The following is a 25,956-nucleotide window of genomic DNA, read 5'->3' as shown; positions in this document are numbered from 1 at the left end:
TTGTACTTTCATAAAATGAATACAGTCCTTTCCTTCCAATTTTTCTGGTATAGCAGGAAATCTCAGGTTTTTCCCTATGTGTTCTGTTCTCTAATATTACAGTTAGAATTTTTGAAACATAGCCAGCATTTTCTTCATTTTGACATCTAATTGTTGCAGTTTGATCAGCTCATCTGAGTATCTATATAAAGCTTTGTCCATTTTTCCATCCTTTTTTTATTTGAGTTTATATACATCTTTAGTGTTTATTTTAATCAGATCTGAGCACATTTGACTTATTTTCTCCTGTAGATTACTAGAAATAATATCTTGTACCAAAGCTGGAGCTAGAACCGCTTTTTTCTGAACAGCTGCAGGATTCTTCCCTGTCGATGTTTTCTCCTCAACTTTTGTGGTTGATTTTCTTTCAGGTACTCTAAATTTCTTCTTTGCTGGCATCCAGACAGTGCTTTAATAGCCAGTAATTGAAATTTACTGAAAAAGACACATCCACTGACTTTCTTTTCTGAGTTTCTGTTTTCACACAGAGAGAACTGAAAATAAGCTATTACACAGTGTGCAGTCATCTTGGAAGTCTTGCAATCTCTGCTTTGATCTCACAGCTCCTTCCTTATTAGAAGGAAGTCTACCTAAATTGCATGTGAGCCTCTCATTTATGTGGCATTGTGAAAGTCTCTTTTGAGAATGATGTATCGGTTACCATTAAACCATTTACCAGTCTAAAATCTAAAATAGCTTTTCCATTTCAGATGGGGTATTTACTAGAAAATTTGCACGTGTGCACTGCTTTTTGCAAATAAAAAGACATAAAAAAGAACAGGTGCAGACAGCTAAGGAAATAGACTTCCTCACCTAGTAAGACAACCCTGGGAAAACCTTCATTCTATAATTCCAAATGAATTTGGTTAGCAAGATATAGGTTTATAGGTTCATAGGTGTTTACAGGTTACTAAGCCTAGCCATGCATCCCAAATCTCTGACAAGTTTTCATACCTTTGTTAAGTGTAAGCAGAGTCTTGGGAGATGAACCATTTACAGGCTGTGTCCATTAGAGACATTGGTGCCAAAGTAGGGATGAATTTATTGTTCCTCATCCAATTGTTCAAGTTACACTTGAATTGGGTTAGGGAGGACCTCTGCCTCACATGGATGGGGAGCTTCTTCCAGAGAAGAGGTAGTTTCTGGGATACATGCCTTTCTCTCCAGCAGGTCTTATTTATATCACAGGCAAGGTTTAAGTTTTTAGAATGGGTAATTCTGGTTCTGTTTGTTTTATGGATATGCAGGATGTCCATCAAAGTGGGGTTTGGCAATGCCTTGTATGCCAGGCATAGAGCTTCCCTCAACAGCCTATAGAAGGCAGAATACAGGGACAGGGCCTTTGTGGCAGTCTCCATAGAACATGGTACTTATGCTCTGTATTCTTTTAGAGAGGAACCTCTGTGGATGTTCTAACTGTTGGATATACCTGGTTAGATGCATACAAAAAGTGGCATTGTACTCAATGATAGGCCTAATGAATGCTGAATACAGTGGAACAGTGACTTTCTTGGACCCATATGCCATACCTTTGTTTATAAGTTGTACAACATAGAATGATCTCCTCACTACTGTAGACACATGATGGTCAAAGGCTAGATTACTGTCTATGTGAGTCCCCAAGTTGTTGACTACTGGGTCAGCTCTTAGGGGTGTTTTGTCAATATGACAGTTACCAGGGTTGGATGGCTTCTCAAAGGTTACTATTATGCATTTCTTGGCATTTAGTTTTAGTCCATGGCTCTGACATCAGTTATTTGTCTATGTCATCTTCCTGGAGAATATTTGTGTCTGTAGAGGATTCAATGACAGCCCCTAATTTGCAATCATCTGCAAATGTATTCAGCCAGAGGCCATTGACATTGGCCTTGACTTCAGAGAAGCAAATGCCAAAAAAGGAGCAGACCCAGGACTGATCCCCGAGGGACTCCACTTGTGACTGGCCTCTTTGTACAAGTAGACTCCCCAATTCTATGTTCCTAGGTCCTGTCTGTGAGCCTGCCGGCTATCCACCAGGTGACACATGAGTTTGTACCTAACCTCTTGAATTTGTCAGCAGTTCCCAAGTGGGGTATTGTGTCAAATGAAAAACAATGAACAGCACTCCAAAGTGGAAAAGACAATATTTATTGTCGTCACACAGTCAAAGGGTATGTGCAAAGCAGAAACCCCAAAAATCCAAACCGGTTTTGGCATTGTGTCAAATGCCTTGGCCAGGTCAAAGTAGGGCAGGTTTTGTGAATGTGAAATTGAAAAAATTAAGTACCCGTAGAGAGGCTATATTTATTAATAATAATAATAATAATAATAATAACAATAATGTGAAAAAGCCATGGAAAAATGTGAAGTAAAGGGAAAATTATAAAAGGCCCCATAAGGATGTATAAGGCGCACAAGGAAAGAATGCCTTGGTGTGCATAGGCTGTATGTGTTCCAACTTCTCTGCATATAGAAGGGGGTAATATAATTTATGCGGTCCATGTACCTCATACCAGCCCAAATGTTTCATGCATTTTAATATTATTTTAATTACTTCATTTATTTATGAATCACCCTCCATTTCTGTCTCTACTTTCTCATCGGGAAGGAACAGCAGTCATATATACTTTTGTGTTAGAGAAAAGACTTCCTAATGTCTACTGCAGGCTGACTGTCACATGGTAATTTTATGGTTAACAAAAGGAGAAGGAAACTTCTATGAGGCTATAACTAGTAGAATTGTCTACCTGCTTAGTCTGTGTGTAATAAACTATTAAACAGTTGCAGGAAGCTGATCCAAAACCACCATTTTCATGCTGTTTCAGAAACTGGGTGAACTAGCTTTCTAAATCCTGTTGGTACTCTCACTTTTACATCTTCACCTCTATACACTCCCAAAATGTCATGCCCTAGCATAATGATCATTGTTCTCCCACTCTGTATGAATTGTGTGCAGGCTTCCTCCTTACCAAGTACCAATCATACAGTGCTTCTGTTAATATGTAAGCTATAGAGACTAATAGTATAAAAGAATTTATTTGTGAGCAAACACTTTTTCAACTTAGTTGTTATATACCTTAGTATTATATAATGCATAAACGTGTACTGTCTATGTCAAAAACTATACAAGCAATTTTTGTGATTCTTTATGTGGCTTTACTTTCAGAATCTGTAACTATACAGCTGCCTGTCTCCTTTTCAAAGTGTACTCTAGTTTTAAGAAGTCTGTATGTGCATGATATTATAAATGTATTAAACAAATAAATCCAAACCAGCCCAGAAGTTGAAAATGTTGAAACATGGGTGCCCAGTAGGAAGGTAGCTGGAATAAAGAAGCTGAACCATGACAATGTAAAATCTTTTTTAATACAAAATGGTGCGCACTTTCACAATGGTAACCATTGCTTCATCAGACAGTTCATTCAAACAGTAACAGCACTTAAATACTTTAATTCATTACTAAAACAACCAATCCTACCACTCAAAGTTAATTCAGTACTCAGCAATCAATTAATTACTATGGTTACATTTTGCCCTTAGTTAATCGCTGAAGTCAGAAAAACACTATTTAAAAACCACATGCACAAAATGTAAAAACAAGAACATGTGGATGAATATAAATAAAATACATAAAAAGTCAATGAATAAATACATATACTCATGTTCCCCATTTAGTAACTGCTTGTGTGTGTGGGTATAAGCATAAAATATATGTACATTTATATAAAAATATAATCAGTACGCACTCAACAACTTAATACATATATTCTGCCTAATAAATACACATGCTGTCCACCTAGTAAATACATATGCTTTAAACATACATCTCAACAAATACTTGTCTTTAGTGATATCTATGCTAGAAGCAGCTCAAGAAATAATATCATTCAAAAACCTGAAACAAATATATAGTGCTTTGGCTAAGCATACATTGGATAAGGGGGATGACCATATATTTTTTGTTTCAGGTTTTACACATTCAGAATGTCAGAAATAGGATGGGGGACATAGTCAATACTACTAAAATATGGAAGTAAAATGGATTTTGCATTTAGGAGCACACAGAGGTTTGGGTTTGAATGATAGTGTTACATTGAAGCCAGTGCTAAAATCTAGAAGGTTAAAATAAAATTAATAATAACAGTACTATCTTAACAAGAGAAGACTACATAAACTCATGCAGGGCTTTGGATCATTATGACATTATTTCTTGAGCTGCTTCTAGCATAGATCCATTCCCTAAAGTAACAGTTAGTTTTGCCAATATAGAAATGGAAACATGTTGTGCAGTGAGCTACATACACTACATTCTTAGTATTACAATCAGCAGAATTCCTTAGCTCCCATAGATGCCCTGTTTCAGGGTGCTTACAAAACCTTGATTCATCTATATAAATACACTGTGTGCATTTTCCACATCTATGGGTACCATTCACTGTGATATCCATCAGAGTAGGTATTCTTGGATAGCAAAGCTGCTGTTTCAGATTTTTCTTATTTCTAAATGCAAAATGTGGTTGTCCACCCACTATGTTGGTAGCATCCTCATCTACTAACAACATATGCCAATTTTGTCGTATGATGGTTTCAAACCTTTTCACATCTCTTGTATATGGTAAAACCATCGGAACATATGGTAATACGCTATTCCTGATATCTACCCTGTCACTACCTGCTATATCAGAATAGGGCTTAGCTTTACCTTTCCTTCCTTTGTGTACATTATGGTACACCTTATCAATTTCATGTTCACTATACCCCCTATTAATGAAACCTGTTCTTAGCTTAGTTAAGTCATTTCTATACACTTCCTCTTGACAACATAGGTGAGATGCTCTCATTGCCTGACCTCTGATTATGTTAGGAAAAATCTTAGGGTTATGCATACTGTTTCTATGTAGAAAAGATGGTCTGTAGCATTGTTTCCTATGTAATTTCGTAGACCATTGGTCATTTTATCTGAATATGGTAATGACCAGGAAGTCTAAACTCATCTCAGAACAGTTCATCGTAAACTTTAAAAAGTCACTAGTAATATTTAGGTGTGCATACAGGGATTTAAGTTGTTCACCATCACCTTTCCAAAAAATAAAAAGATCATCTATGAAACGCTTATAAAAGGCTATTTGGGGATTACCTAACAGATGTTCATATTCCCAGTTAACCATAACCAGGTTTGCATATGTGTTGGCACAACTTGTACCCATGGCAACCTCTGACAACTGCTTATAGCATATGCCATTGAACATAAATATGTTGTGCTCTAGTACCAATTCTAGTAACATACAGAGAAAGTCTATCTTAGTATTAGAGAACTTTCCCTGCCTTGTCAACACTGATTTCACCATGCTTATCCCCTGGTCATTGGGTATACTTGTAAATAAAGACACTACATCTAGTGTGGCCAGCATCCCCATATCTGCTATTCCCATTTGCTTCACTGCCCCATAAAGGTCCACTAAAAACTGTTCTGTGTCTTTCAAGACATATGCATATTCATTGAGTGCTGTCTTCAATTCCTTATCCAGGTATATAGAGATGGGTTCTGTTAGCCATCCTGCCCCTGCTACTATAGGTCTAAATTTCGGGTTATATGGGTCTTTGTGTATCTTGGGGAGACCATGGATTTGAGGTATGAGTGGATTTTCAACAGTAAAATAATTAAAAAGATCTTTACTTAATAGTTCCATACACATGCATTCATATAAGGTACTGGCAATCTGTTCACTCATTTCAAACACAATTGTTGTTGGTACTTCAACATATACATTTGGATCCAATAACATTTCTTGCATAGCTGTATTATAAAAGTCAGCATTCAATATCACCACTGGTCCTCCTTTGTCATCGGGTCTTATAACTATGCTATCATTAGTCTGCAAGTCACACAATGCTTTGTGCTCACTCTTTGTCAAATTATAGTTTCCTTCTTCTAAAAAACTATTGTTTCCTGTGCTATAAATGGCATTTTCACAAGCTTTTAAGAAAGTTTCTATATTATGCGGCAATATTGGTACATACAGACTTTTTCCTAAATTGAACATTCCTTGCCTCATTGCCATTTCCAAATTGTTGTTTCAATGTTACATTTCTAGTAAACATACGTAGGCATAACAGAAATTCACTAATGTCCATTTTAGTCGAAGGTATAAAATTTAAACCTCTGTTTAATAAAGAAGTCTCAGCTGCAGACAGTTCATATTTGGAAATATTCCATATTAACTCTCCTGCCCATACCCCCACATTTTCTTCAAAGTGTGAGTTTGTAACTGACCTGGTGCTTCTTTCCATTTCTGACCCCTGTAGATGTCCTGTTCCACAGATTTTCTTCTCCCTGCTCGAAATGGTAGGGGTAGAACAGGAAAAACCTGTTGTCCTCCTTCCATATTAATCTTCCTTCTTACCACGGCTGTAGTTGTGGAGGCAGTTGTTGCCTTATTATTGGTTGCCGAAGATGATGGCACTTCCATCGGTGTAGAATAGACGGAATGTGCCTCATTTGGTGAAAGGACACTCCCTCCTGGCTGTTTATTCATTGTTTCCTCTTCCTCCCCGAGTGCATTGGTTGTCTCTTCAGACTGTACCTGATGCTCCACCCTCAGTCTCTCATGCCGCTCAAACAATTGAACTTGCCTTCTCCTCTGCTGGTAGGCTGTTGGTGGTACCTCTGACTGCTCATTGATTTCTCTCATAAATCTCAAATTGCAGTTGGTATTAGACTGCTCTGCAGACTGCAGGTTTTGGCCAAGTAAAGACATGCTGGTTGGTGAAATCTGTTAAATCCCCACACAGTTTCTTTTTCTTTTGCTCAAGCAGTCTGGTTTCATACCGGAGTATCTTATCAATTAGTTCATGCATGAAAACTTCAGTAGCTGCTTCCCCATAAAGCGCAGACAGTTCATGTTATTGCTGACATATCTTTTCATTAAGCTCTTGTTCCACTGGCTTGAAAAATACAGCAACAATTGTATATATGCTTTACTGTATTAAAAAAGAAGATTTTACTTTGTCGTGCTTCATCTTCTTTATTCCAGCTACCTTCCTACTGGGCACCTGTGTTTCAACATTACAAATGTATTATTTTATGTTGCAGTTCATAATGTGGAATTATTGCTCTCCATGGATTACTATCATAAACACGACCTTCACAAGTGGGAACAGTGATGTTACCGATGCATATCCTCGACTCATGCATATTAAATAGGTCCAATGGTCGACACGACAACATCGGTAACATTTTGTCAATAATAATATCAAAAGCTGCCATTGCCAACCATGCTTCATGTCCCTGCCTTGTGAACAATCTTATGAACGGACGTACAACTGTACGTCAACATTCTGACTGTCACTCCTATCATGTTCAAGGAGGTGCCTGTTATTCAACTTTCAGCCTTTTGATTGTAAACCACTCTCCATACCTCTCAACTGTCCAGATTTTCAGAGAATGTCCATATTTTTGCTTCATATTTTTGGTGTGTTCCTCAAAGTTTTGGGTTTCTGGCAAATCACTGATGACTGAAGTCATTAAATAATGAAATAGTTTCGACTTTCAGATTCATAGTCTTCAGAAAAATGTATGCTAACACAAATCCTTTTACTGTAGCAAGTTTCTAACTTTATATGAACAACAGTGTCAGTGGTGCAGCAAGTAGCACCTTCACCTTTGATATAGAAGTTTGTAGGTTTTGTTCACACATCAGGAAGATCAAGTGCTGACACTGCAGTGTAACATAAAGGGTTGCTGCATTCCTGCGTATCATCCTTTGAATGAGTTGTTAAACTGAGGTCCCACTGAGGTCACCACCAACTGAAAAGTAGGGGAAGTTCTGTAATGCCCTCACCAAATTTCCTGTAGTAATGTAAATACCACCTCTGATCTCCCCTGAAAAGAAGTTACTAGCCCAATGGGACTAACCTAGTCAACAAAGGATGAATAAATATGTCCCTATTTTTGAGCCTTCATCCATTATTGTAGGTTTTGTCCAGATTTTGTATGTTAAGTTGTTGAGAGATGTGTTGCTCTCCTTAATCATCACTTGAATACCATTAAGCAGAAAAGGAGTGTGGAGTTAAGGAGGACACTAGCCCACTGTATCATTTTAACACTTCTCTCACACAAGGCTATGCATGTTCATTTCATAAACCTAGAGTGCACTTTGATAACAGGGAATCCAGTTTGTAAGCAATAACACATAATTTGTGTCATTTATCTGGCTGAAGGCTGTCATAGTCTTCACTGATGTTTGGAATATATGAGTATCCAAGATGCACTTTGCCATGACGATTTCTTGACCACTGAAAATGATCTGCTAGTCCACTTTGAGCATGCCTGTTTTAGTAAATAAATAGCATGGTTAATCCAACAGACCTTTGCCCAGAATGCAATAACATGTTTCTGTGTGCATCAGCTGAAAATGTCAACATGGACACAGTGCCATTTTGATGTCTCTGAGTTCTGCTTAAAATTGTCCTCTGGATCTTTCTTCAGCCTTAAACACAGGACTTTTATATATAGGCTTGGTACCTCTGTGATGCACTCCATAGTGGTAAGGCTGTCATCTGGCAGCCTAGTTTTTGATAGTTGTTGTGATACTTGAGAACTAGCTAAACTGGGCAAGCTGAGTGTCAGAATGCCATTTCAGAAGGGGTGTAGGTGATGAGCTACTTAAGAGTCTGCACCACATTTATTATTTGTATTTGTTTTCCAGAATAGAGCACTGATCTCCAGTGACATTTTTCAAACTATTGAATGTATGCGCATAATAGATACCCAGACACATTGAGCAGATATGACAGATTCTTCTTGCCCCACCTTCCGGCATTGCCTGTGGAGTCATTTAGTAACACATATTCACCCACTTATAGTATGATTTGGCACCAGCCATAAGGGATGCCAGCAACAACCTACTCATCAATCCAGAGAACATCAAGTGCAGATGGAAGGAGTACTCCATCTCCATTTAGTACTTCTAAATAAAGAAAATCCCAGAGAACCTGTACTGCCCAATGTACAGCCTATACACTGCTGGTATCTTGCTATCCATATCCATAAAACAGAGCCTCCAATTTCTCAGGTTCACATTATTATTATTATTATTATTATTATTATTATTATTATTATTATTATTATTATTATTATTGTCATCATCATCAATATTAAATATCGCCTGGTCTCTTCCCACATATCCTTAGCTGCCATAACAGAATCTTTTTTAATCCATACTCCTAAGTATTTCATTTTATCATGTCCCCATAATTATGGGTATTGCTGAACCAATTTGTGTGTGGGTACATAGTTTACAGCTACTGCCTTTGTTTTATTTCATTAATTTTGTATCCCAAAAACACTTGAAACTGTCTCAGAATGTACCATAACACTGAAATGTCCTTTTCTGGTTTTATCAGTTATGAAATAATACCATCTGCAAATAAAGCCAACTACCATGCCATAAGTTGACTACCATACCAATTATCCTTGAATTTCTCAGCCCCTTATTTTTTGCCGGTGGTTCTAATTATAACACAAATAACAAAGGGGAAAGAGGACCACCATGCCTGGTTCCTCTACTCAAACAGAACTCCAAGGGGGAAACCCTTAGTTTAATTTTCATGTCCAATCCCTCATGTAGCCTCCTAATCAACCTTATATTTTTTTATAAAATGCCAACTCTCCAAAATCACAAAAAAACACCGGTGCAGAAGTCACGGAGCTACACTCTTTATTAAAACAAGTCCAAGCACGTTAAGCGCTTTTATCAGATGAAGCTCGGTAGATTCCTGAGTGAAAGTGCTTAATGTGGTTGGACTTGTTGTTTTAATAAAGAGTGTAGTTCCATGACTTCTGCACCAGTGTTTTTTTGTGCTTTTGAAACCTTATAATTTTGTCAGGGAATGCAAGTGTTTCCATTGCCTTAATCATAAAATCCCAGCTTATTCTAGTGAAGGCTTTTTCTGCATTACGACCCACCAACAGCAGTGGTGTTTTCTTACATTCTTCTTTCCTGTGGACCATCATCTTTCTATGAATGTTGTCAAATGTTTGCCTTCCCTCTGCAAAACCACATCGATCCATATCTATCAATTTTGGCATCATCTTTGACATTCTTTTAATCATTATAGACATAAACACTTTATAATCATAATTTAGAATCAAAATGGGCCTATATGAAGCTTGATCTGATAGGTCTTTACCATCTTTAGAAATTACAGTCAGCACCACTTTCTTCCAGGATGTTGGTGCTTCTCCTCCTTTTAATATGTTGTTAAACAAAACCTTTGAGATCATTATCACTTTCTTCCCTCCTAGCTCCCAGACTTCAACAGGAATACCATCTATTCCTGGGGACTTTCTGTAGATTGGTCATACATCACCATTTTTATCTCATCTCCTCCTATCCTAAATATTCAGATAAAATAACTATAGCTAGCAAATCTCTCTCTCTCTCTCTGATACCCTCCCTGTGGGAGGAATAAAGACACCTTGTTGAAGTTTCCAGTAGTTTATTCAGTTAAGTAGGTAGATGGATGAGTGTTCTTGTTCTAATACATTACATTCAACACGTCAGTTATTTAAAGGCAGTTACAGGCAATGGTGCGAGGGTTCATGAGAGCAGACTGGAAGAAAATCTGGAAGATGGAAATACAAGGAGCCAATCCCAAAGCTTAAGGGTTAGTCCCTTATTTGAATATTCCTGAAAGACCCATGAGGGTTTACCAGGTGTTTTAGCTGTACGATTTATGGTTTAGTTTCCTGAATGCAATCACACTTTTAATGGAAATGCTTAAGTTTAGACCAGGGTGGTTGTGGGCATCCAACCTGATCTGCCAGCCTCACTCCATTTTTTCAAGGATCACATTTTTGTTTCCTTCGAGGGGACCCATAGTGAACTTGTCCAGGATGTGGAAATGGAAACTTCCATGGTCTTGGAAATCACAGCAGTGCATCACTAGTTTGTATTTGAGGATCTGGAGTTTGATGTCAGACAGGTGGTGTGCTGCCCTCATTTTGAATTTGTTCACAGTTTTCCTTATATGAAAACAACTGCAGCCATTACACTATGCATGGTATATCAGAAAAGCAGTGTTGCAATTACCCGAACAAGTGCTGTGAATTTTTCTCCTGATTACTAGACAAAAGACGTAGTCCTTGTTGCTTATGTATTTGCAGTAAGTGCAAAAAGGGGGAGCCACAGGGGTAATTTCCTCCAGCCAGTCCCTAATGTTCCTGGCTTTCTTAACAAGGATGAGTCGCAGAAGTTTTCCAGTGTTTTATTGTCTGTAATCGTTACCCAGTTGTCAGTCATGATCTTTCTGATTGTTTTATAAGCGATTGTAAAAGTGAGTGCAATGCTTCTTTTTCTTTTATCCTCCTGTGAATCCTGATGTTGGTTTCTGTTACACCCTGGAAGTTTGCCAGGGTCCCTCAAAATGGAGTCATCTGCCTCTTTTAAAGTTCTGATGGAGTTGAGAATGGAATTTAATAATCTATTGCTGTCACTCTAGCTAGGAAGCCTTGGTGCAGGCTGATTAGATTTCTGATGAAATCTCTATGCTCTTTGGAGGCACATGCAATTCTCATCCCCTGAGATTTTATAACATTCCTCTTTGTGATCTGGAGATGCATGCTTTTACTATGCAGCAGCATATTAACCCTGGTTGGTATTCTGACAGGTTGTTGCAGAGGCATTTCTTTTCAATGTCCTTAGATATGGTTATGCCTAAGAAGTTGACCGAGATCTTGCTGTGGCAGGTTGTGAATCGCAGGAAGCTAGTGGAATTACTGATATGGTTCTAAAAGTCATTCAGTGTGGCTTTGTCCCCCTCCCAGATGATAAATATCTCATCAATAAAATGCAGGTAGCATTTTATCGATGCAAAATAAGGGCTTTGGTACACGGACTCCTCCTCCTCCCATTTTCCCAGACATACATTGGCTAGGCTTGGGGCCATGGCTGCCTCATAGCTATTCCAGTCATCTGGTTATAAAACTTGTTGTTGATCATGAAGTAGTTGATCCTGAGGGTTAGGTCCAATAACCTCCCTAGAACTTCTGCACCACCTGGTAATACATTCCTGTCCTTTTCATATGCCTCTGTTGTAGCTTGAATACAGTAGCTATGTGAAAGCACTGTATAAAGTGCTTCCACATATATTGTAACTAGGACAGTGGAATTGCTAAGTGGAATTTATCTCATTTTATCAAGAAAATCCAGAAAGTCTAAAATAAAAGATTTGTTGTCTTCTGCCATTGGTTTTATCAGGGCATCAAGGTAGATAGATATTGTCTCGTTTATGGAACCACCACTTGCCACTAATGGTCTATAAGGAAGATCAGAGATATTCTAAATAGGTTTTGGGATCCCAAAGAAGCTTGGTATTTTTGGGTGGGGGCACAAACAAAAAGTCAAAAAGCTTGGCATCTAGTAAATCATCCTTATGTAGCATTCTTAGATGCTTTCTGAAATTATTATAAGCAACATTCACAGTGTTAAAATCACACTTACTGTAAAACCTGCTATTGCCAAGCATGGCCTCAATCTTGTTATAAGTAGCTGTATCTGTGACTTAACATTCCTCCCCCTTATCTGCCTTCATGATCCTGTGAATCTTATCTCTGATCAGATTTTTTAGAGCACCAGTTCCTCTTTGCCAATATTGTATAACTTCTTCCTAGGTGGTTTATTGAGGGGCCTGCGGATATCAGCCTCACATTTGCTCTCATCACACTTAGGGTTGGGTGCATAGGGGAGCAAAAGTCACTGGGCATTTTCCATTTTATACCTTGTCATTTCTATTGGTGTTGTTTCCATCTTTATCTTTGTCATTTAAAAATACTTTGAAATTCAATTTCCACACATACAGTTAGACATCTGTCACTGTTTCCACCAAGTTACTTCTGTTAAAAGGTATAAAACTCAGACCCTTACCCAGATTTCTTGCTCCAGCTGAGTCAGTGGTTTTGTCGAGTGGTCGAGTGGTTGAGTGGCTCCAGATCTTAGTCCTGTTTTGTTGTTGTTTCTGATGGGTCCCTCCTGTTGTTTCGATCTCTCCAAATCCCTTATCTCCCGGGCTCCTTTCCAGGACCTGTTTCTCTGTTTCTGGTGCCTCTATGGAGACCTCTGAGCTGGGGTGAAAGTCTGATCCATAGTATGCCTCCCTGTTGAGGTCTGGTGCTTTTGGTTGGTGAGTATTTCCCTCTGTGGTATTTTCCTCATTCTCTTTTGCCTTGTGTTGGTGACGAGGCAACAGGACATGAGGAAAACACCACAGAGGGAAACAGAGATTCTAGGACAGTGCCTAGTTTGCAACTGTCTGTGAAGTTGGTCAGCTAGATGCCTTTGACATTGGTCTTGACATCAAGCAAGAAGATGCCAAATAGGATTGGTTCCAAAAGCCCTTGGGGACTCCACTAGTGGCTGGCCTTTTGGTGGAGTAGACTCACATATCCTGACTTCTTGTATCCTATCTTTTAGCCAGCTGACTAACCAGTGGGTGATGTAGGGGTTTATACCTAATTTTGTGAGTTTGTCTACAATGTCTGAGCTGAGTGGGATATAATGTAAAATGTTTTGGTCAGGTCATGGTAGGCAGTATGCACCATTTTATTCCCTCATCCATTGCTTTGGTGACCTTCTCAAAGAAGTTCACCAGACTGAGTAGGCATGATCTGCCCTTGACAAAACTAAACTTGGTTGGATCCAATATCTGAAGGCTTCCTATGTCATTTTTTATCATATTCATGAGTATTCGTTCCATGGTCTTATATATGAGGATAGTCAAGCTTATGGGTTGGTAGTTTCCTGGGTTCATGGATTGGCCCACCTTTGTGCCAAGAGATAACAGTTGCAGTGTCCCATTCACTTGTCATGAAGCCTGTTTGGAGGCTACAACTGAATAGTGCCTCTAGTGGCCCCAGTAGGTTGCGTTTCATGCTGTTAAAGAGGCATTCTGGAATGTTGTCAGGTACCATAGATGTAGTGTTTTTGACCTTGGATAGTGCAATGAGGACTTGTCCTTGGTGATAGCTAGGAGAGCTCTCAGTGGCAGATTTAGGCATGAGAGCAGGGGCGCACACTGCCCCCTTTTTAAACTTGTTTTTTTTTGGTTTTGTTTTTTTTTTTTAATCAGGTGCATCTTTTCTTCACAAAGAATCCTGTCACCAAACATACCTAATACATTGGCAATGTGATTGGAGGTTGCAGTCAGATGATTTTTTTTTTTTATAATGATCTTCCTCCAACTGCATCTCCATTGTAATTTAGGTGCATTGGTGAGAGCTGTGATATCACTGGGTAAAAGTTTAGTTAACCTTCTGTCAGACACAATCTAGTTTAATTTTAAAATAAAAATACCAGTCAGATAAATGATTTTAAACTGCTCTTTGAGTGTGAGTGAGTGATCTACATTGAGGTAATTTGCTAATTCTTTTATTTTACTGAAGTACCAATTTTTAAGGTGCCAAAGAAGTGGTACAGTTGAGAGAACAGCGCATTTGGCGATGTAACTAGAACAGCATAAATTATGCAGCATCTCCGTTGTGGTTTAAAATGCAGTAATATAGGTTTTTTATGTATAAAACAAATTTGTGTAAAAAGAATGTTTTGTTTTGTGGTTGACAACAGGCGTTACTGCAGTTTATGCTACAGAAGGCACTCTTAGAGGTCTTGTCTTGAGGATATTGCAAGATTATCTTAATACTACAGAGAGGCTGTCATTCAGGTGTAATTCAGGCCAGACTGTCCTTTGTTACATTGCAATTAAAAACAACTGAAAACAAAAAAGATGCATGTTCCTAATAATGATTTACACTTAAGACTTTTGGAAAATAAGAAAAAAAAAAACAGCACAAGTCCAAACCAAGTATGTCTGGTGCTGCAAACTGCAGATTATAACATAGATGCTCATGATTGTTACCTCGTTAATTGCCAGGGAATGGTAAATTTGCACATCTATCTTGACATGTTAGTAAACTATGTGGGGATCACCTGGAGCAAACAGGAAAAGGCAAAATGTATGTTTCCAAAAAATCCTACAACAATGACTTGAACTGAAAAAGTATTCCATCAAATTGTTTCAAGTATCACATAAAGGCTTCCCCTACTGCTACTTGAGAGTATGCAGGTGGATGCAAAATAATTTAAATACAAGTTACACGTAAGCCAATCTTGTTGGTCCTTCCAAAGTAGGATACCAGGCAAAACCTTCAAACAGACTTCATATGTATGCCAACTAAACACTTGCTAACACTAGTCCCAGCCCCAGCTCCAGCTCCCCAATCCATATGGTGTTAGCATTAGCCTTGCAGGTACTGCATCCACATTATCTATAAGTGTACATATTTACCACTAAAAAAAACATTTTTTGGAGGGACTGAATTTATGAAAAGTTATGTCAGGCAGAAACATCCCTGTAGAATATGAAGATAACAGATGAGCTGCATTACTGATTAAGGCACTACTAGTGGACATCATAGATCTGAAACACCTGTGCCTTGCTGTCCCTGATCCATGACTGCTGTAGTTTCCCAAAGGAATTGGTGTGTTACAAAATGTATTGCAAAGCACTAAGGCTAAAAACTAGTTTTTTCTTGTAATTATGTGGCTGAAAAGCATAGGATGTGTAAAATAAACACATTATAAACCAGACACTGTATCTACCAGTTCGAGTTTGAGGGGCCAAATTTTCTGACTCAGCCCCTGGTAACCTGGCTGCGCCCTCTTTAGACTGACCTGTCTGGGGCTGGCAGCACCCCCTCCAGCCAGTATCACTGGGTCCTCAAGTAGCCACCTTGACAATCCTTCTGGGATTTTGCAACCAATTTTGGTTTCTATATACTTGAAGTCCAGAAGATGATCGCTAAAAAGATCCTCCATAACAGCGAATGGGGAACCCACTTTCGTAGCTACATTAGAGACTTGGCTTTCTGAGCTCCAGTCGACCAGCTTTAGCCAAGTCCAGTTAGAGGGGACATACAGCTGTTCAGAAATACCTTAGCAACAGTGCAAATGTACATAGCTTAAATACCAAATACAAGGCCACCTACAAAATCGTACCACTCTGCATTATGCAACAACTCCATGTTCAATTAAATGCACCCCATTTGTGTCCAGAACACAGCTATTAGCATGCATGTTTTTACTGTCTCAGTTCCTCTTTGGCTATATTCTAGAAACCAAATTAATTTGCGTCTCTCTATTATCTTCTCAGTAGTTAAGTTTATCACAGGAGCAGCATGGAAATTTCTTCTGAGCCTGTAGCTCTTTACAGATTTCCACTAATTTGCAATCTGCTATTTAAAATCATTCAGCCTATCAGATAATTTTTCCACATGGAATGGTGAATGATGCCCATCTTAATCTACAAGAGTTGCTTGATTATTAATGTACAGGCTACTGATAGATGCAGACATAATTTAAAAAAAATGTTTAAAGTGTATGGACAATAAAACCATTTGCTTCAATTGTGTTTGATGTCCCTGTTTGTTAGTGGTGATCTTCCACCTGAATAAAAGAGACACTACGATGAAGTAGCAGACCTAGTGGACAGCTACCATAACTTGTATTATACAAGATCACTAACCTATGTTATCTTACAATAATGTCCAAAACAAAAGGGAATTCCTTCCAGACTGTTGCCCCGTGTGCAAAACTGCATTAAAGAAACTGCACTATTTGGCTGGAAGTAGTGGAAGCAACTCTGCAAAGCATATTCTGCTGTAATCACTGCATTCTCCATAAGATTTTAAAGGTTATACATTGCCTGTCTGGCGCTCTACCCATTCTCCCATCAGGGTTCTCATCCTTCCATCTCCAAAATCTGTAGCATTGTCTGTCGCAATGGGGGACAACTGGTCAAAATGTGTAGCAGTAATTAACAACTAGAAAACAGCAAACTTACAGTGTGATTCATAACTGTTTCATCATACTTAAAAAATTGTAAGAAGTTGTTTTGATTTGATGGATGAATTAATATAACTCACTACTATTTACCACGGTTATTTGTTTAAAAAAATTCTTAATATGTGGTAGACCAGACCCTTTGGTCTGGATCAGTGTAGGGCATGCACTTTCTAAGACTTAACAGTATGAAATGCTTTTATTACAGCACAGTCAAGAAAAGCTGATTCTGAAACAAAGACTGGGTAAGCTGAGCCATAACAAAGAAATTTTTTTTTATAAAATTATCAGTGCTTATTTTAATATTTAAGGTGTTAAAGTTTCTGTGGAGCAGAATTTGTTCTGGTGCTCCCCGTTTTGTACAGGGAAGGTTGTATATGTGTGATTGACCTGTATCAGCATTAGAGTGTTACAGTCATCTGCAGTGATGGGATTGTGGAGCTTTTCTCCCTGGACCTTCACTGAAATGGGTTTCTGACACAGTCAGACTTTCCCGGTTAACAAATTTTAAATAAATAAATAATTTACAAGCTCTCGCTTACTTTTGGCTGTCTTCAACCTCTGCATTTGTTCATGTCTGTGTACTATATCAGCTGTGCTTTACTTTTATTGAAAGGAGTGTTCATTTTATTCATCTTCCATAGTTCCGGTGGTTTTATAGATATGCTATTTGGTTATTTTCATATTAATTTTCTGTATTTCAGTGGGGTATAAGTACTGTTAATAACTAACTGCCTTACCCCACCTGTGCCTACTGTCAGTCACAGAAGGGACACATGTCAATCACAGAAGGAACGCCCAAAGCTGCACGAAACTGGTGGGTGGGAGCGGTAGTCAATTATACAATATAGTGTGCATTTGTCTGTGGATGTCAGAGCTAGGCATACAACTTGTGCCCAGAAATAAAAGTACATATAGTTAAAGAACACTGTCTATCATTCTCACTAGCAGGACTGATTATTAACCTTAGGCATTTCTGCAGATATTTCAAGAAAACAATTTGTATGAGAAGTTCCTTGCTGTTGCAGCACATCACAATGGACACAGATTTTTTTTTTTACTGGAATGCATATCACAGCAAGAGCATTGTACAGAACTTTTCCTTATTCTAGTCTTTGGGTCATACCTCTCAAGTGTACTTCATTACGAGAAATGTTCCTCTTTTCATGTCTGAAAAATGTCCATGTTCCAAACTGAAAGGGTCTGTCATACATTTAGTCTTAAGAATTTTTCTATCTTATATCCATTGTAAATAATACTGAATCAAATGAATTCAGCATAGGAACATCTTATAAGTAAAAAGTAACACATGCAACCATAGTGTGAGCTTCCTAGCTGAAGTTCTTAGTAACCTGTTCAGTGGCAGATTTAGGCATGGGCGCAGGGGCATTACTACAGTTTATGCTACAGAAGGCATGCTAACTTCTTCTGAAGTCTTTACATTAAAAGAGAGTGAAAGCATTCATACATTCTAGTTTTTCTCTTTAATTTAATCGGCAGGAACTGCTCTTTTATTGGTGCCTGTGTTCAGTTCTTTTTTAAACTTTAAAAAATGTAATTTCCCATTAAATTATTTATAACAACATTAAAATTGTGAACAACATTGAAATGCAATGCGATTTTTCTCTGACTGGAAACTGCAAATTTGCACTCTGCAAAATTGATCTAATGGATGCAGAAGTACAAGGATGCATTCGTAACACCAACACAAATTAAATTCTACCAAAATGAGTCTTAATTTAATAATAAAAGAAGGACAGTCCAGCTACCAGTTTGCAATTTTGAATGAGTCTATGGTATACCAATAACAACTGGCTGGCCAAAAACATGAGGAAGGAATCCAGTTTCACTTAGGAACCAACAGAAAAAAAGGCACACATACAAAGCACGCGCATGTTAACGTAAGGAAGTAGAAAAGTGTAGTAGAAGCACAACCTAAATTCCTGATGCTAAAAACAAATGCTTAAGTATTTTGTAACTATTTAAGTACTCTGGGATTGTTGATGTGACACTGGGTTGGAGTTCCATACTTTAGCTATGTATGTAAAGTATAAGAAATCTATGTAAGAGTCGTACAATATGTATGTCAGGACCTGTTTTTTTAACCAAATGCCTCTTGGTGTATTCCATTGTAAAAGTTACCTACTAATGGACATTTTTTCCATTATGTTATGGTGTTATATGCTCTTTTAGCTGGGAATAGGCCAGTTAATAGGAAATTCAAGCCAGCCAAGTTGATGGAGGGTGTGAAGACTGGTAGAGATGGATGAAGGCTGCGAGCCTAGTCAAACAGAATTTGGTACATAATTATATAATTTGTAAATACTGTGAAATGTTGAACTTAAAACAATGGGACAACATTGCCCTCTGCTGTAAAGAAAGCTAAGTCAAGAATTTCTTGTTGGTCCTTTGAAATTAAAATTATTTTATCACTGCCTTTGATGTTTATAAGTCAGCTTCAGTCCGGCTAGATGAAGGCTTCCTGCCTATTGTTTTAAGGCTAAAGCTAATGACCAGAATTTACATGTGGAATGTCCTTTATTGCTCTAAGTGTAAAATAATGTAAATGCAGTTTCTGTCAGCCTGGGAACACCAGGAAAGTGTAAAAAGATGATGTAATGTTTATCAGAACGGCAATAGCAATTTAAACAAAGAGAATCAGAAGGCATGAAGCATTTTTTGTCTGAACATCCAACTCAATACTCTGCCTGTTGTCTTAAGTAACTTATCTTAGACTTGTGTTTTATTTTAGATTAGCTAGGAACTATAAAGATTAGATTGTTTTTCTGTGATATCAGAACTGTACTATTGATTTATTTAAGTATTTCTGTGTGATCTCTGAACTCTTGACTAGCACTGTCTGTGTAGTAGAAAGTATTGTCTTGTGGTTTTAATTATTTATTATTAAATATTTTAAAACCTTTTAACTGTGGATGTTTGTGTAGAGATAAGTTAAGCTCTAGAGTACATTGCATGTATATAAGGATCCTGTACCAGTTCACTCTAATAAGCCTTGAGACTGTTTAGTCATACTACCAATTAGATAATAATATTGCACAGTAATAAATGGACACCCTTTTAAGGACTTTGAGTAGCTAAGTATTAGCTGGGTGGTGACAGTAATTACTACTGTATAGTCTGGGTAAAAGGGACACAGCTGGAAAACCTGTGCCAGCCTTCCCCAGAAGTGTCTGTGTGGTTGTGTAAACTCTTATCTCAAAATGTGTGTGTGTGTCAGCTACTTGGGCAGGGACACAAAGTACTGCTTGGACAGAGAGGGTGCTGGAGATTTTATCTTGCTCAGCTGGCTGAGATCTGGACCCTATAACTGTGCCAGTGGGGAGTCTTACTGGGGAGCTGGAGAGCAAGGGAGAGACCAGCCCCGGACTGACTGTGATCTCTGTGTGCTCTTAAGGGAAATTGCAGTTTACTGTGTGTATTTGTTATCCTTTCCTTATATATGAGACACCCTCTCTGGTATTAGTGGTGAGGATTGAGACTCCTTGATTGCTGGGCCAGGGCACGGGCATCACATATTAGTTGGTGGCAGTGGTTGGGATATCCTCATATTAATTGTTTGGCAGTGGTGGGATATCCACATCACATATTAATTAGTTGGCAAATACTAATTAGCTTGTAGTGGTGTGGGTAGAATGAATCTTGTAGTTTGTGCACAGTGAGCTTTGAAGGTGTTTTGTACTCTAAATCAGCCACACAGTGAGCACTCAGAGTTCAGATCACAATTGTTTTATTTCTTTTGTTAGCTTAGTTAGTCAGGGTGAGCAGGCAGCATGTCAGCAGAGGAGCATGGAAAGCTGACAAGGAGCCAGTTGGCGGAGATGTGCCAGGCTAGGGGACAGGTGCATGGAAACCTGACTAAGGCAGACCTGATTGCAGCCTTGGTTACAGCTGCATCAGAAAACAGCAACCAGGAGGACAATCAGACTGGCAATGGAGGTATAATTCCCTTGGATATTGGACAGCTCAAGCTTTCTGCAGTCGACTTAAAAATCCAGTTGGAGCTAAAAAGACTTGAGTTGGAGGCCAGGCATGTGGAATTAGAAGCAAATAAGAGACTGCAATGTTTGCAGGCTGAGGAGAATGAAAAACTGTTACATCTGCAAGCTGAGGAACAAGAGAGGCAGAGGAAGCATAACAAGGAGATGATGACTCTTTGCCAGAGTCATGAAGGTAATGGGGAAGGGATTAACTGAACACCAGAAGCACAAAAGGTCAGTAAATTTCTTCTTCAGTTTAAAGAGGGGGATAATTTTGATAGTTTAATTCATATGAAGTTGACCAAGGGCTCTGGGTATGGTTCCTGACCCCCTTACTCCATGGTAAAGCTGTATCTGTTCTGTCCAAAATGTCTGACGCATGTTTTGATTATACTGCTGTAAAAAATTGTCTGTTAGAACTGTTTAACCTAACACCTGAACCATATAGGAAAAAGTTTTGTAAGCAAAGATACAAGGCAAATGAAAGTGTGTGTGAATATGTTGCTGAATTGAGCACTTATTTCCATAGGTGGGTAAGTGGATGTCAGGTCACCACTTTTGAAGGGCTGGCAGACCTTTTGGTGAGGGTACAAGCCCTTAGCACTTTGTCTGAGGACATGAGGATCTGGTTAGCTGATAGACAATGTGCTATTTCAGATGTGTTGCGGAAGAAGGGAGACCTATACCTGGCAAGCAGGGCAGCCCTGCACAGGAAAGAGATCCCCAGTACTGCTCATGGGTCTAATGGAACCCATGGTGGGCAGCACAGACTGCCCCAACAGAATATGTCAGTAGCAGGGGAAGCCACTAGTCCAGGTACACATCCAGGAGCTAGGGTTAAATGTTTTGAATGCAACTTGTGGGGCCATGTGGCATACAGATGTCCACAGAGGCAAGGTGGGGAACCAAACGTGATGGAGCCAGTAATTGGGAAAAACAAAATGCCAATAGTAGGTTGTCTTGAGACAACAGGGGTACCGAACTACCATCCTGCAGATGTACTGATAGGAAAGGATTTGGATGATGCAGTACCATGTGCTTATGCAGTTATACGTGGTCAGGCTAGGAGACAAGCATGTGGGTCTGGTAGCCTGGGGGAGGCCCAGACAGACTGCATTCTTGCAGCCAGGACTGCTGAGGTGGTTATTTCAGGAAGGGAGCTACTCTGTAGCAGTGAAACTGAAGATGAGCCACAGCCATTCCCTTGGACAGAGTGACTGCAAAGGTAGAGGTGAGTAGTAGTACCTAGGCTGACAGTGAGGCACTACTGTCAGAGGATGCCAGACTTCCTGTGGAAGGGGAGCTGGGAAGGGTTACAAGGAGAGAGTTGAGACAAGCTCAGCTCTCAGACCCTACATCGCAAGGCCTGAGGCAGGTAGCTAGGGAGCACCTGATTCTCAAGGAATGGGGGATACTGTATACTGGAACAAAGGGTTACTATACAGAGAGTGGACCCCTGAGGGAGGGCTAGAAGGTGAGAGAGTACAGTTAGTAGTGCCTAGAGCCTACCATCTGGCACGTCTAGCCATAGCTCATGATATGCCCTTTCCAGATCATATGGGCATAAAACATACTTAGAGGCATATTATGCAAAACTTCTATTGGCCTGGAATTGCCAGAGATGTAACAGGGTACTGCAGGACCTGTGAGCAGTGCCAAAAGGTAAGCAAAGCAGGAGACAAGGTGAGAGCTCCTGTGATGCCTTTGCCTGTGATTGAGGAGCCATTTCAGAGGGTAGCTATGGATATTGTGGGTCCTCTGAGTACCCCAAGTTCCACAGGGAAAAAGTATATCCTAGTGGTAGTAGATTATGCTACATGATACTCTGAGGCAGTGGCTTTGTCTTCCATTGAAGAAGAGAAGGTGGCAAATGCCTTGTTAGAGATTTCCAGTAGGGTGGTTTTCCCAAAAGAAATACTGACTGACAGAGGTGCTGATTTCATGTCAGACCTGCTGGCTTGTCTGTAGAAGTCCTGTGAGGTGAAGCACTTGAAGACCACCCCCTACCATCCCCAGACTAATGATCTTGTTGAGACGTTAAACTCTACAATCAAGTCCATGCTACGGGCATTTGCAGATCAGTTTAAGAGGGAGTGGGACAAATATTTGCCCCATCTGCTGTTTGCTTACAGAGAAGTTCCTCAGGAATCCACAGGTTTTTCACCCTTTGAGTTGCTGTATAGGCATAAGGTGAGGGGACCTCTAGAGTTAATTTGAGATGAGTGGGAAGGTGAGTGCAAGTCTCACAAGGAGTCTGTTGTGGCATACATCCTAAACCTCAGTACAAGGCTCAGGAAACGTATGGGCTTGGCCCAGGAGAACCTGGCAGAAGCCCAATAACAGAAAAAGGTGTGGTATGAGAGGAATGCTCAAGCTAGAGAGTATGCTGTGGGGCAGCAAGTAATGGTTCTCATTCCTGTCAGACACAACAAGCTGCAAGCAGCTTGGGAAGGACCCTACAAGGTGGTAATAAAGGTCAGTGATGTTAACTACATGGTGGAACTGCTAGGCAGATGGCAGGGGCACAAATTTTACCATGTTAACATGATGAAACCTTACCATGATAGGGAGGCCCTTGTGCTGAGCATTTGCAGTGGATTGCAGGAGGAGTCTGAGGGAGATCTGGGGACTGATCTCCTCAGTGAGGTTTGGGCTGACACCTTAGTTGAAGGGGTAGCAATGTCCCAGCAGCTATCTCCTACCCAGGTTCGAGAAATCCGAGCAGTGTTGCATGAATTTGGGACATGTTCACTGGGAAATCAGGGTGCATGCACCTGGTGCAGCACCAGGTGGCTACAGGACCCCAAAGGCCTATTAGGCAGGCCCCTTATAGGGTTCCTGAGAGAGTCAAACAGACTCTGAGGAAGGAGGTAAAGGAGAAGTTGGAAAGAGGGGTGATTCAAGAGTCCAGTAGTCCCTGGGCCTCCCCAGTGGTGCTGGTGCCAAAGAAGGATGGCAGCACCAGGTTTTGTGTGGACTATAGGAAATTAAATAGTCACACAGAGTCGGATGCTTACCCATGCCTAGGACAGATGAGGCCCTAGAGCACCTGGGTGGGAGTAAGTATCTTACAACCATTGATCTTACCAAGGGTTTCTGGCAGGTGCCCTTGACTCCCAGTGCTAGAGAGAAGTCAGCCTTTGTGACTCCTTTTGGCTTGTATGAGTTCACAAAGATGCCCTTTGGGATGAAGAATGCCCCAGCGACTTTCCAGAGGCTGGTAGATCATATCCTAGTAGGAGTTGGAGCATTTGCCTTTGCTTACCTAGATGATATCGCCATCTACAGCCATTCCTGGCCAGAGCACCTTCAGCATGTCAGGGAGGTGCTAGGCAGACTACAGAGGGCAGGGTTGACCATTAAGCTGGATAAATGTCAGGTGGGTATGGCAGAGGTCTCCTACCTAGGACATAGAGTGGTGAGTGGTAAGATAAGGCCAGAATCTGCCAAAGTGGAAGCCATTCAGGTATGGCCTGCACCTGTTACTAAAAAGCAGGTGAGGACATTTTTAGGGACAGCAGGGTACTACAGAAAGTTTGTCCCCAGTTATAGTACCATAGATGCTCCCCTCACAGACCTGACAAGGAAGAACAGGCCAGATAAGGTAGTGTGTGGACCCCAGCATGTGAGCAGGCATTTCAGAAGCTTAAAAAAGCTTTGGGAGGACCCCCTGTGTTAGCCAGTCCAGATTACAGCAAAGAATTTGTTGTGCAGGTGGATGCTTTGAATCATGGGGTGGGGGCTGTACTTAGCCAGATTTCTTCAGAGGGGGAGTAGAGCACTCAGTGGTTTATCTCAGTCATAGGCTCCAACCCAGGGAGGAATGCCATGCAGCTGTAGAAAAGGAATGTCTAGCCATAGTGTGGGCACTGCCAAAACTTTAGCCTTATCTGTATGAAAGGAAATTCACTGTTATGACCGATCACAGCCCCCTAACATGGTTAAACAGAGCCAGCCAGCAAAATGCCAAGTTGCCAAGATGGGGCCTAGGGTTGCAAGCATTTGATATGTCATTGTAGCACCACAGTGGGAGTAGCAATGCCAGTCCAGATGGGCTCTCAAGACAGGGAATGGGGTGAGGTACACCCAGATAGACCTAATCCTCTCAAGCAGCATTTCTCAAGGGTCACTTGAAAAACTAGCTTGAGTTCTCCAGGGCAGAGAAATGTGAAGACTGGTAGAGATGGGTGAAGGCTGCCAGCCTAGTCAAATAGAATATGGTGCATAATTCTATCATTTGTAAATACTGTGAAATGCTGAACTTAAAACAATGGAGCAACATTGTCCTCTGCTGTAAAGAAAGCTAAGTCAAGCATTTCTTGTTTGTCCTTTGACATTAAAATTATTTCATCACTGCCTTTGATGTTTACAAGTTGGCTCCAGTCTGGCTAAATGAAGGCTTCCTGCCAATTGTTTTAAGGCTAACGTTAATGACCACAATTTACATGTGGAATGTCCTTTATTGCTCGAAGTGTAAAAAAATGTAAATGCAGTTTTTGTCAGCCTGGGAATGCCGGGAAAGTGTAAAAAGATGATGTAATGTTTATCAGAACTGCAATAGCAATTTAACCAGAGGGAATCAGAAGGCATGAAGCCTTTTTGTCTGAACATCCAACTCTTCACTCTGCCTGTTGTCTTAAGTAAGTTATCTTAGACTTTTGTTTTCTTTTAGATTAGCTAGGAACTATAAAGATTAGATTGTGTTTTTCTGTGATGTCAGGAATGTACTACTTCTTCTTCTTCTTTCGACTTTTTCCCGGTTAGGGGTCGCCACAGCGGATCACCTTGTCCGCACATTGAATGGCAGTGGAGTTTCAGAAGGCACACCCAATTTAAAGTGTCCAATCCACCTGCAGCATGTCTTTGGGATGTGGGAGGGGAGGAAACCCACGACCACAGGAGGACATGCAGACTCGAAGGCACCCCAGCCAGAACCTCTTGCTGTGAGGCGGCAATGCTAACCACTGCACCACCGTGGCTGCCCTCAGGAATGTACTACTGATTTAGTTAAATATTTCTGTGTGATCTCTGAACTCTTGACTAGC

The sequence above is a fragment of the Protopterus annectens genome, chromosome 7.part0 (assembly GCF_019279795.1).
Source record: "Protopterus annectens isolate FY-2018-M chromosome 7.part0, PAN1.0, whole genome shotgun sequence".
NCBI classification, from domain to species: domain Eukaryota; kingdom Metazoa; phylum Chordata; order Ceratodontiformes; family Protopteridae; genus Protopterus; species Protopterus annectens.
This window is presented reverse-complemented; position numbering follows the sequence as displayed.